Genomic DNA, 12,362 nt, shown 5'->3' with positions numbered 1-12,362 from the left:
AACAAGCAGTTCATCTGGTTTGTTTGTTTGTTTATTTGTTTTTAAAGCTAGATGCTATGTAGAGTCTTAGCATTTTTTTTTCCTTTTGAAGTCCTTTTGTTTGGGAAAATCGAGGCTTGAAATTTTTATGATTAAACATTTCCCTCTCCCAAGGCATATACACCTAGTACTACATTGCCCAAAGAGTTAACTGGTTAATTAGTATGTTATTTACAATTTTAATATTTTATTGTGTGGCTGTGGGTTAGACAACAGAAAGGAACCGATAATTATTCTTCAATTGCATGGTGGTCGCCATGTGGTTCCTTGGTGCACAGTGTCCGTATAATTAGAGCTATGAATGCCCTGAAAAACAAAGCAATGCCCATAATATCCATTTGAAAGCATGTAATTTAATTTCCCAGATTGAGGGTAACAATTTCAGTTTTGAGGAATTGATTTCTTCAAGGATTTCTTTGGGAAATTCAGAATATCTCTTCTAGGTTGGAGAAATAACTTGTTTCTGATTACAGTTCGGTATACATGGGAATTTTTCTGTCAAATTAGGAACGTGAATTTTTTACTCTGAGCAGAGGTTTGTGCGGGGGCTACAGTTCTGAAGGTATCTGGGATGGGCCCTGACTTCAGCATCCTGCCTCTGAGTACTCTGGGAAGGGATGACTTCTGGAGAGGGTATGGAATTTGAGGGGTTAGGGTCTCCCAGAGGCCCAGACAGAGAATGAGTGGTCCAGAGAAGTGTTTTGTTTTGTTTTAATTGAAGTATAGTCAATTTACAATGTTGTGTTAATTTCTGGTGTACAGCATAGCGATTCAGTTATACACATAAAAAACATTTTTTTTAATGGAAATACCAGAACCTCATATAAGCTAAGCGTGTGCACTACCACCAAGCTACCCCTTGGAGAAGCGTTTTGAACTCAAATGAGTTGTGTTGTTTCTGTCCTTTAAAAGCCCCCATAAGTAGGCACTACTTGAAGTCTGATTTTACTCAAATGAATCTTTAAAAAGAACCAATTATATTTTTTCTTATGTATGAGCTCTTGGTTAAATATGTGAATCATCTCCTAGGTTTAGAGCATTTAACTTCATTTTCAGACTTTAGCAACATAATTTTGGGAAAATATGTTTAATTAAACTAAAGTTTAGAGGAGAATATCTGAACTCAGATTTTATACCAAGAGTAATCAAGAGTACTTTCTTCTTTGATTTCAATTTTAAAACTCAAGACCTGAATTTGCTTTTCCTAAACCAGGGAGCATCCCAGGATTCCTGTGATGACTGCATTTCCTGATTCTACCAATTCTTAAATTCTCAGAATTCCCACAATTGTCCAAACCCTGCATCTTCTGCATCCTTTTATTGAGGTGGTCTACCAGGCTGGGGACCTCAGCTTCCCAAGAGGCCCCGCCTGTGTTTCCTAAGCCCACCTAGGGGCATCCTAGTTCTTTCTATTTGGGAAAAGGCACGAATGAGTAGAGGCCTCATGGTTCTGACAAAGTCTGCAATAACTTTTTCTATAAGCTTCACTTGTAACTAACTAACTACAAATAATTCAACTACTTTAAAAAATAATTTTTATTGAGGAAAATTTATAAGATACAGATGATCAAGAGAAAGAAAATTAAAACTGCCCATAATCTTACCACTTGTTGATCTCCAAAGGTAACACTTTGGTGTAAATTCTAGGCACAAGTAAGCTTTTAAAAAATGTGGTATTTCTGGTTCATAACTCACTTTTCATACTTAATATAATGAGAATATTTTTCCTCTTCCTGGAACTATTTTTCCCAAAGGAAGACATAAATGACATAAATGTCATTTCTCATGGCTACATAGTACTCGGTGTTAAGCATCTATGTTGGCTTAATTAGCCCATTGTAGATGTACGGTTGTTTCTAATTTTTCCAGTTTATAAATATTCCTTGTAGCAAAATCTTTTGGGAAACCTTATTTCCATAAGATAAACTCCTAGAAGTAGAATTCCTGTGTCAAAGAGTATGTGTATTTTTAAGTCTGCTTAAATGGATTGCTAAATTACACTCTTGAAAGCACCGATTTTTGCTCTTTCTTGATATGTATAATAAGTATGCACATTCCTTTGTCCCACCTTTCCTAACACTGGGTGTTAAGACTTTTTTAAAAAGCAGTTTGCCAATTTGATAGATAAAAATAATATTTCATTGCTGCATAAATTCACATTTCTTTTTATTATTAGACAGATTTTTTAAAAAAATATATTTTTTGGCATTCTGCATTTCTTCTTAGTAAGTTGCCATTCATTTTCTTTACACATTTTCCCCTGTGTGCCAGCAGTTTTTCCATAAACCATGTTTGATACAATTTTTGAGCCTTTCTTTCAGGTACTACATCTTGATTTTAGAGAAAATTTATGGATTAGTGTTGTCATTAATCTACAGCAGACAGAGCTCTTTACCCCTATATGAAGTTTCACATGTGCTGGGTACTTGTTTAATACCAGATGATCGTTTAGGAAATTTAATTTATAATATGCTGACCTCCTCTTTGGACTTAAGAAGACTAGTCTTCAAGTTTTAAGCATCATCCCACAGTTTTATGCATTTACTGGATCATTTATTTTTCCCTTCACTTGCCAAGTGTATCATATTTCCTTCATCTTCTTACATTTACAAATACTCTTTATTTCTCCAAATTCTTCTCCTGGTCTGGAATCTTTTTTTTTAATGTTTTATTTTATTTATTATTGTGTTATTTAATTATTTTATTCTGGCAAGAGTGGGTAATTAGGTTTGTTTATTTTTAGCGGAGGTACTGGGAATTGAACCCAGGAACTCATGCATGCTAGGCATGCGCTCTACCATTGAGCTATACCCTCCCCACCACCGTATGGAATCTTTCATTTTGAGACTTGCTACTAGAGAGGGGAGTTAAGAGTACTGGAATGCTCTGCAAATCCTGCCAGGCTGTTTCTTCCCATCTCCACCTTCCAGAGGTGTGTGGGAAGAGAGCTGAATACGTCAGCAGCTGCAGTAAGTTCCCAGCCATTAGACACCATGCGGCCTGCCAGAGGCTGAAAGAGACCACACGGGCCCACTTTCAGATTTGGCCAAAAGTTAATCTTTCTTCTATTTTCTTAGCCAGTTTATTAATCATTCCCTCCCAAAACTTCCCCAACTGCATCACATGTTCTTTAAGCAAAAATATTTTTATTTATTTTTAACTTTTTAGTTTGAAATAAATCCAGACTTATATAAACACTCCAAGAATAGTACAAAGAATTCCCTTTTCCCAGATTCCTTCTATGTTAATATTTACCACATTTGCTTTATCTATTTTCCCTGTCTCTTTTCATATATAATATTTTTTTTCCTGAACAGCTTGGCACACATGATACACATATGATGATGCCCCTTTACTCCTAAATACTCTGACGTGTACTTCATAAAAAAAGAAAAAAACAAGCTTGTTCTTTTATATAACCACAGCGCTATTATAAAAATCAGGAAATTAACATTTATATAACATTAGTTTTCTAATCAAGAGTTTATTTAAATTTTATCATCTTAATATTTTCACTTATGGCCCAAGAAAAATTAATTTTTAGGGTAAAAGTGTTTTGACTGATCACCTAGATTAGTGGTTTCCCAAATCTAGCATTTTATTTAAAATTAAAAAATGTAAATTACAGGCACATTCAAATATGCCATTATCTTCAACTCTAACACACTAGAGACTCCTAATATAGTAACATGTGTTCTTATCAATTGTAGAAGAAGTATAAATGCTTTACATTTAAACTTATAAAATAAATACAATAATGCTTTTCATTTGTTTTCTTTTTTGGTGTATGCTACTCATTTTCGACATCTGCTTTATCATTTTCTCTCTATATATCTATGCATTTACATACACATACATACATATGTACAAACATGTATAGACAAACAGGTACATATATAATTTATATACACACATAGGTATATACATATATAAACATCAGATCCATTCCTCACCTTTCTGCTCTGCTCTGTTTCACAGGGAACTACATTCATTCCCAGGCTCCTTTGTTAGCTGTCTTTCAGGGAGATTTTACCAATGGGATGCACTGGTGAAAGACTGTAGCTCAAGAAAAGGAAGAAGCTAAGATGTTTCTTCCCATCTGTCTCTGACTCAGGTGGCTCCTCTTTCATGGCTCTTGCCCCAAAATCTTCCGTCTGTGGCCTCAATATGCATGGCTCCAACTTCTGGACTCTGGCAATACCACCTCTTCTCACGTCCATCCAGCTCTAGGAATAATAGCAGCTTCCTGCTCTGGCTAATCTCTAAGGTGCCTCATTCTTTTGCACTTGGCTTCTCAGCTCTTCCATTGCCTCTGTAACCAATTCCTAGTATTAAATTCCCTCTGTTTGAAATACCTAAGGTAATTTCTGTGTTTGTTTTTTTTTCCCCTCAACCCTGGCTGATAACATGAGGTAAGATTTTGTTTGAAAACATCCTTGTTCAAATAACTTCAGAAACCATTGCCACAGATGATTGCCTTGACCCTTTATTTTATTTTGTGTCCATGTGTGTGCAATTCATTCACTCACATGCTGTATACTGGGCCTCTAATAGACAGCAGGTGTTAGGCGCTAAGGACATAAAGGAGAACAAGGAAGCAACAATAGTGACTAACATTTATGGAGTATTTGCTGTGTATTTTAAGTGCTTTAACATTATCATCTTATAGTTGTCCACTGCTGGGTAACAGATTGCCCTAAAACGTAATGGCTAAACAACAAGCATTTATTACCTCAGTTCCTGTGGGTAAGGAATTCCAGAGCGGTTTAGCAGGATGTTTCTGGTTCAGGGTCTTTCAGGAGGTTTCCATCAGGGTATTGGCGGGGACTGCAGTCATCTGAAGGCTTGACTGGAGCTAAAGGATCCACTTCCAAGATGGCTCTCTCACCGGGCTGTTGGCAGGAAGCCTCATTTCCTCACTACATGGGCCTCTCCATCAGCTGATTGTCTTCACAACAAGACAGCTGACCTCCCCCGAACAAATGATCCAAAGCCACAGTGTCTTTTATGTCCTAAGCTCAAGGACAGTACCTCTTCTGTCGTATTCTATTTGATAGTCATTACGTCGCCCATACTCAAAGGAAGAGAACTTCAGCTGTATATTTTGGAGGGAAGAGTGCTGAATAATTTGCAGACATATTTTAAAACCACCACACATCTCATATAATCTCACAACAACACTAATTTTGCAACAATCCCATTTTTTAGCTGAGGAAACTGAGATACAGATGGTTAAGAATTTACCCAAGGTCCCACAGCTGGCAAGTAATACAACTGGGAGTCCAATGCAGATTGACTCTAAAACTTGTTTTTAACCACGATACTATACTGCCTTGATGTGCAGATGCCTTGAAATCATGAAGCTTATATTTCAACAGAGAGACTTGACATTAGTCAAGCAATTTCTCCCTCTGCCTCTCTATTTGTTTGTCTCTCTGTCTCACACACACACACACACACACACACACACACACACACACACACACACACACACACAATTACAGTTTAAATGAAGGAAAAATACAGGGAACTGTAGGAGTGCATGGCTGGGGAATCAGATCTAGTCTGTGGAAATAAGGTGCTGTATTTTGAGTCTATAGTTTAGTCCCTGGCCCCAAGTGCCACACTTTAATGGGCTAGCAGACAAGTTCCCAATCCTGGCTGCACATTAGAATTACCTGGAAAGCAGTTTTAAAAAATGCTGATGCCCAGGACATAGCACAGGCCAATTAAATAAGAATCTCTGGGGCTGGATCCAGGCATCAATATATTTTAAAGCTCCTTGGGTGATTCCAGTGTGTGGTCAGGGTTGAGAACTGCTGCAGGACTCAATTTTGCTGCACAAACTTGGACATGCAAGTGCTTCCAACAAAAGTGATGGCAGAGCTCAGCTTCTAGCTTGCTGTTGTGTTGTGGAGGGGTCTCTCTTTTAAAGGAGCTTTTCCACAAAAGCTTTAAGGTAGTTTTTAAATGTCATGATTCATGGAAGTTTTTTTTTTTCTTTTTTCTGGTTTTTTTTTTTTTAATTGTTTTATTTATCAGCAAGGTGGGGGTAATTGTGTTTATTTTTAACAGAGGTACTGGAACTTGAACCCAGGACCTCGTGCATGCTAAGTACATACTCTACCACTGAGCTATGCCGTCCCCCTGGAAGTTGTTTTTATTTGGCAAGGGAAGGACATGTATTGCATTGTGGGAAATGTTTTGTTTGATTAAAGAGATCACTTTTTATGAATAACCTGACTCTAACCTTCCTTGAAGTCAGAGGGCCTCTCTTTCTCACTGGCCTCCACGATTCCAGATATCAGGAAGTAAAAAGAAAATCACACCAGCAAATCAGCTGTAGGAGCTCCACTCCAGGGAGAGCTGCGTAGGTAAAATAAAGTAGAGGATACAAATTCTCTTCTCATTTCTGACATGAGCTAAGTCTTCCTGCTTCTTCTCTCCCCTGCCCATTTAGAGGTCTGTAGAATCATTCTGCTCTCAGGTCTCTGAGGGATTTATCCTTCCCTCAATAAGGAAAGCCAAGCACTATCTTGTTACTGATTTTCTTGCCTCTGGTGGGCTGCCTGCTTGTTCTCAAGACTAATTTCCTGGAGACCAGGGGCCAAGTTTCATTTATTTTGAATATCCAGATCTTAACACAGTGCCTGACACGTATCAGGTGCTCAAAACATTAGCAGCATTGAATTAATGGTGTTTATTGCATTTTCAGAGATTGAAGATGGTGATTTGTTTACCTAGTGAGGCACAGAACCAAAGATGTCAAGAGAAGGAATGTAACATCTGTTGAGTCCCTACTAGCCAACTATATCACAATGCATGTGAATTAATCAGTGCAAGTCTGTGAGCATTGCTGAAAAAAACACTTAAAACGTACATTTTGCTGGTGGCACAAGAGCAGCAGCCTCTTTTGAACTGTTGCTGTCTTCTAACTGTCTTGGCTCCCCACCCACCTCCCATCCATTCCTCACATCAGCTGAAGGAAGCTGTGATACTTTAAAAATATAAATCTGATCATGTGACTTGCTTGGTAAATATCACCTCAGTAGGGAGGCCCATGAGATCCTACATGGTCTGGCCTTTACTGGCCTCTGGCTCCTTTCCAACTTCTTCCAAGCTCTTTCCTCCCTTGGGCTTCTGAACTTGTCGTCCCCTCTGTCCACAGCTCTTTCCCGGGGCCCTTTTCATGGCTGGCTTTTTCATAGGTTCTACTGAGAGAGGCCTTTCCTGACCCCACCTACCTAGAGTGACCTCTCTTAGTTGTTCATTACCCCTGCTTTATTTTCTTCAAGGCATTTTTCTCAATGTGAAATTACTTTATCTATTTATTTACTTATTTACTGACTATCTCCCTGAAACAGAATATAGGTGCCATGGAGGTGAGAACCTCATTTCGTCTGTCTTGATTTCTTTTGTATCCCCAATATCTGGCTCATAGTGAGCACTCAATCAATATTTATTAAATGATTGAATAAATTCTTGGAAAAAGGAGCACTATTGTGCATACTATAGGGAGAATAGCAGTCACAGGTTATAGAATAGAACATTTTTTAAAACAGCCTTTATAACTTAAAAAAAGACTCATTTATTAATAACATTTCCCCAGAAGCTTGGAATATTATTCTTCCATACTCATGTCTTTTCTTTTTAAAATAGTTCTATGGGGTGGAGGTGGGGGGCAAACACAATGATATTTACTTTGGAAACACAGACATGAAAATTACTTTTACTTTACATGCTGAGAGCAGAAATATGATGCCTATGCGATGCAAGATTTGTAATAAAGCTGAAAATGGATAAAGACATTGGCATTCCCATCTATTATAACTGGACCAGAACTTCAATCACCAGCTGAAAAAATAAACATGGGGTCAGCAAGCATTTGCCCTGCACCCTGAGTGCATTCCAAAGTGAAAACCATGCACAAATGACCTAAAGATTGAGTGCCTTCTGATTTAGAATGCATGCAAAGCTACACAATTCATATAGGGTAGAGTGAGCCACAGCAGGGTGTCCTTGAAATTGAAGCCCATTGTAGGAGAATGGTCCAAGCGACAGGGGAATCATATACAAGCCAAAACAAAAAACAAACAAACAAAAAGTGTATATAAAATTTCTTACATTTTTTTCTCCCCGGTGATCAAACACCTAGGGCCATTAACAAAAAGATGGTTTTGCTGAAGGTGGGATGGCCCAGCCCCAATCCCAGGGTTTTCAGCAGTTGACTGGCTTTAGCCAGGAGCAGAGCAGGGACATATGGAGGGCCAGCTTAGATGGCTGCAGGGGTGTTGCTCAGGGTAGGGTAAGAGCCACCATGGTTGTTGGGCCCTGATCTGCCGGGAAGCTTGATATAAGCAAACCTAGGTAGGGCCAGAGGCCTCTGTATTTATCTGTATAATAAATGCGAAAGGCTGAAAAGGAGTAATGTGCTTCACTTGGTTTAGGGGTTACACAGATGTATAAGCCACATATCCATAATTTTTCCAACCATACCTGTCTCGGATAATCTTGCCTTTTTCTTCTTTATCTGACTTTTGATTTCTTATGTTAGAAACAACAGAGATGATTGTTATTTCAGGCGCCCAGTAGTCACCTACCTTTATTGGCCATACCACCTTCTTTGGGTTCTTTCAATGTGTCATACTTCCTATTCTGGTTTCTACTGCTGTATATCAAATTACTCCAAATTTAGTGGTCTAAACCGTAACCATCTTATTAGACTCTCAAACTCTGCAGGATGAAAGTGGGTAGGGCTTAGTAGAGAGGTCCTGTCTCTGTTCTGTGGTGCTGGGGCCCTCAGCTGGGAAGACCACAATGCTGGGGTGACTTGAATAGCCAGGGGCTGTGATAATCTGAAGGCTCCGTCACTCTTATCTAGTGCCTGGGCTGGAATGAGGCAAGGGCTGGCCTCACCTGGAGCACTTGCTTGTGCTTCTCCATGTGGTGTGGGCTTCTCATAGCATGGCGGTTGGCTTCCAAGAGGGAGCATCCTAAAAGTAAGTGTTCTAAGAGAGCTGAGTGGAAGCTGCATGACCTTTTTGGACCCAGAAGTCCAGCAGTGTCACTTCTGCCAATTCTATTGGTTACAAGAGAGATATAAGCCATCCAATTCAAAGGAAGGGGAATTAGCTTCTTCCTCTTGATGGAGTGGTGGTAGGGTTACACTGCAGAAGGTCTGTCTCCATCTTGGACCCCCTGTGTGAGGCTGCTGATGACAACGCCTACAGTATTGTTAGTAGTCCTAATTTTAACAGGAAGGGTCTACAAGGCTCTTGTGAGAGTCTTACAAGGCCTTTGTCTGGCTGAAAGTTTCTTTGAAGCTGCATGGCCTTTTCTGACCTAGCCTCAGTAGTCATGTGGCATCACTTTACCACTTTCTATCAGTACTGGGTCACTTTAAACTTAACCTGTAGCTTGGGGTTTGTAGGACTACCCAGGAATATAAATTCAGGCTGCAAACCTACACTAGGAATATTCCTATTCTGTGGTTATAACTTTGGGGGACAGTTCCTTCCCCACTATGCTCTTTCCAGCACCAAGGCAACTTTCCTTGCTGACAACTAGGGGGTGGGTTGGGGATGGGTTTATTTCTGGTCCAAGCTTTATGAGGGCAGGGTCTCCTATCTGCCTCCCATCTTGCATGGTTCCTGAACTTTGCTCTTATTGAAGCTCAAGTTTAGTAAAGTTCCTCAAAAGTAGCTTCAGTGCTCTTTTGGCTCATGCCTTCACTCATGTTTTAGCATGATAGTTTCCTCACTATATTGCGAGCTACTTTTAAGAAGATGGTTTTGATATTTACGCCAGTTATTTTAGTTGTTTTCATCAAGAGGGTCAGTCTGGATACATTACTGGAAATGGAAGTCCCTATCTCAATAAATTATATCTCCATCCAATTGGTTGTTCATTTCAGAAACCTGGGAGTCCATTTAGAATATGTATTTATTAAAATATAACTAATAGACAATTCACTTAAGTACACAATTCAATGGCTTTTATTATATTCACAAAGTTGTGCATCTATCACTGCAGTTAAGTTTAAACATTTTATTATCTCTAAAAGAAACCCTGCACTCCTTAGCTACCACCTGCCAATCTACCCACAATTTCCCAGCCCTAGACAACCATTAATCTATTTTCTGTCTCTAGAGATTTGTCTGTTCTGCACATTTAATATAAATGGAATCATTCATACCTGATACCTCATGTCCCTCACCAAGTGGGTATACTCCAGCCTGGCTGGATGTTCCGAGCTCTTTTGCTCACATTGGTATCTTTGAAAATATTCCCTCCGCACTTATGGCTCAGCCAATACCCATTGTGACTTCCTTCTAGCATGTCTTGATCCATAGCAAAAGCTGGAACCCTAAAAACTGCATTTGCCAGAGTCCCTTTCAGTTAGATACCAATTTATATTCTGCCAATCAGATGCCTCCATGTGAGACTCTGAATTCAGAATTCAGTAAAATCAGAAGACTGATCCCTATTTTTGGCATGGATGTGGCCAAGGAGGCAACGTACTCAATGGTCCTCAGCTTCCTGGGGTGGCAGTTGCACTCCCCTCCACAGAAGAAGCCGTGTGATTCTAGGGGGTGGGAGTTGTCCCTAGAAGCTCCACCTGGAACCTGCTCCCCGAGCCCTTGCAACAATTTTGGGCACTTACTAACACCTGATAATAAGTGGGTTCTTTTATCCTTGGATGGCAACTTAAGAGCCTCTATGGTTTCTTCTGTTCCCTGCCTCCAGGAATACAAAAGTCCTAAGTCATTCAAGATAGGCAGTTGGTAGTGGGGAGGGTATAGCTCAGTGGTGGAGGGTATATCTAGCATGCACGAGGTCCTGGGTTCAATCCCCAGTACTTCCACTAAAAATAAATAAATTAAAACCTAATTACTTCCCCCATTAAAAAAAAAAAAACCCTCCAAAAAACCAAGCCAGCTTTTCAAGCTCTCTTGTACATAGGATGTGGCTGTTCCTCTTTTGACAACCTACCGCTTCACTGGTGGCAGATTCAGCCAATATTAGAGACTCAGTGAGGACAACTGGGACCAGGGCAAGATCTTACACTCCTAGTGATACAACCATCTGATACAACCATCAACCACCCCCTGTAAAAATTACAGATAAAGAAGTTGGAATTGTGAGTGTTAATCCTGCTGATAATACTCAGAATAAGTCAAAGCATATCCACTCAATGTATAGAAGGCTTTTTTATGTTAATGAGAATAGTGGAAAGGCACACAGGAAAGGCAAAGATATTTGAATGGAGCGGGGCAGGGTGCCAGTCTTTTTGGGAATTGTTGAAGATACGGTATGAGGATGACTTAGTTGCAAAGAGGGCCTCACCCACCCTCTCTCTATCCCCTGCCTGCTTCCCTGTACCCAAACTGGTTCTTTTACATCGCTTTACATTCTTAGAATGCTACTTTCTCATATTGCCTTAAACTTCATTGTAGCCATCCCTTTTTAAGGGCATGACAACATAATTTGTATACTGAGGACTTTGAAACCTGACTGGGACTCTAGGGCCAGGGGCTTGAGCAAAATTAAGGTACCAGGCCCCATATTTGTGTGAGTGTATGTGTATGTATATGTGTGTAATAGCCTGAGGAGAAATTTCTCCTTTTTTTGTTATTATTCAGGGTCAATCCTGAGTCCACGGTACCCTGAAATGCACCCAGGATTCTTAAACCAGATACCCAAATTTACTAAACATATCTAATGGGCCCCCACAGTCCTCTTGGCTAGACAGCTCTGATCTGCTCCCTGCAACCCTGTATCCTGTCCTTCTGGGCCACAGCTGATTCACCAGAGTGGTCTGTCAATCCTCAGGCTAACCAACGACCTTTACCTTATTGCCCAGTGCAGTAGGTTTTGCCAGTTTTCGGGGAGGCAGCGAGAACAACACAAATGTGTCTTTACAGCATATTAATAAGCTCTGCAGCTGGGGGTCCCTGAGCAGCTTTGAGCACAGAACCACCCTCCATTCTAGCCATAGGAAGCCTGGTGATGACTCCTTTGGGACTAATGCTGAGACTCATTATCACACCTTGTAATAAATCCTCTTTCTTTTAGCTAACTTTAGAGAACCTCAATTCCTTATGATCAAATGAATCTGAGCTAAAATGGCTTAAAATTTTAAAACACTAAATACAATAGATACCTCTTCTGTTTCTAGCCCACAGCCTTCCTTCTCTGAAAACAGCCTGATCAGAAGGGAGCACTGACAGGCTAGTGCCTTTCTAGTAAGTCCCCTCAAATGACTTTCAACCAGACGATCTTTGTCTAAGACACGAATACAGGCATCTCCCAAGTTACCAACA

Source organism: Camelus dromedarius, chromosome 15 (genome assembly GCF_036321535.1).
Source record: "Camelus dromedarius isolate mCamDro1 chromosome 15, mCamDro1.pat, whole genome shotgun sequence".
Taxonomy (NCBI): Eukaryota; Metazoa; Chordata; class Mammalia; order Artiodactyla; family Camelidae; genus Camelus; species Camelus dromedarius.
This window is presented reverse-complemented; position numbering follows the sequence as displayed.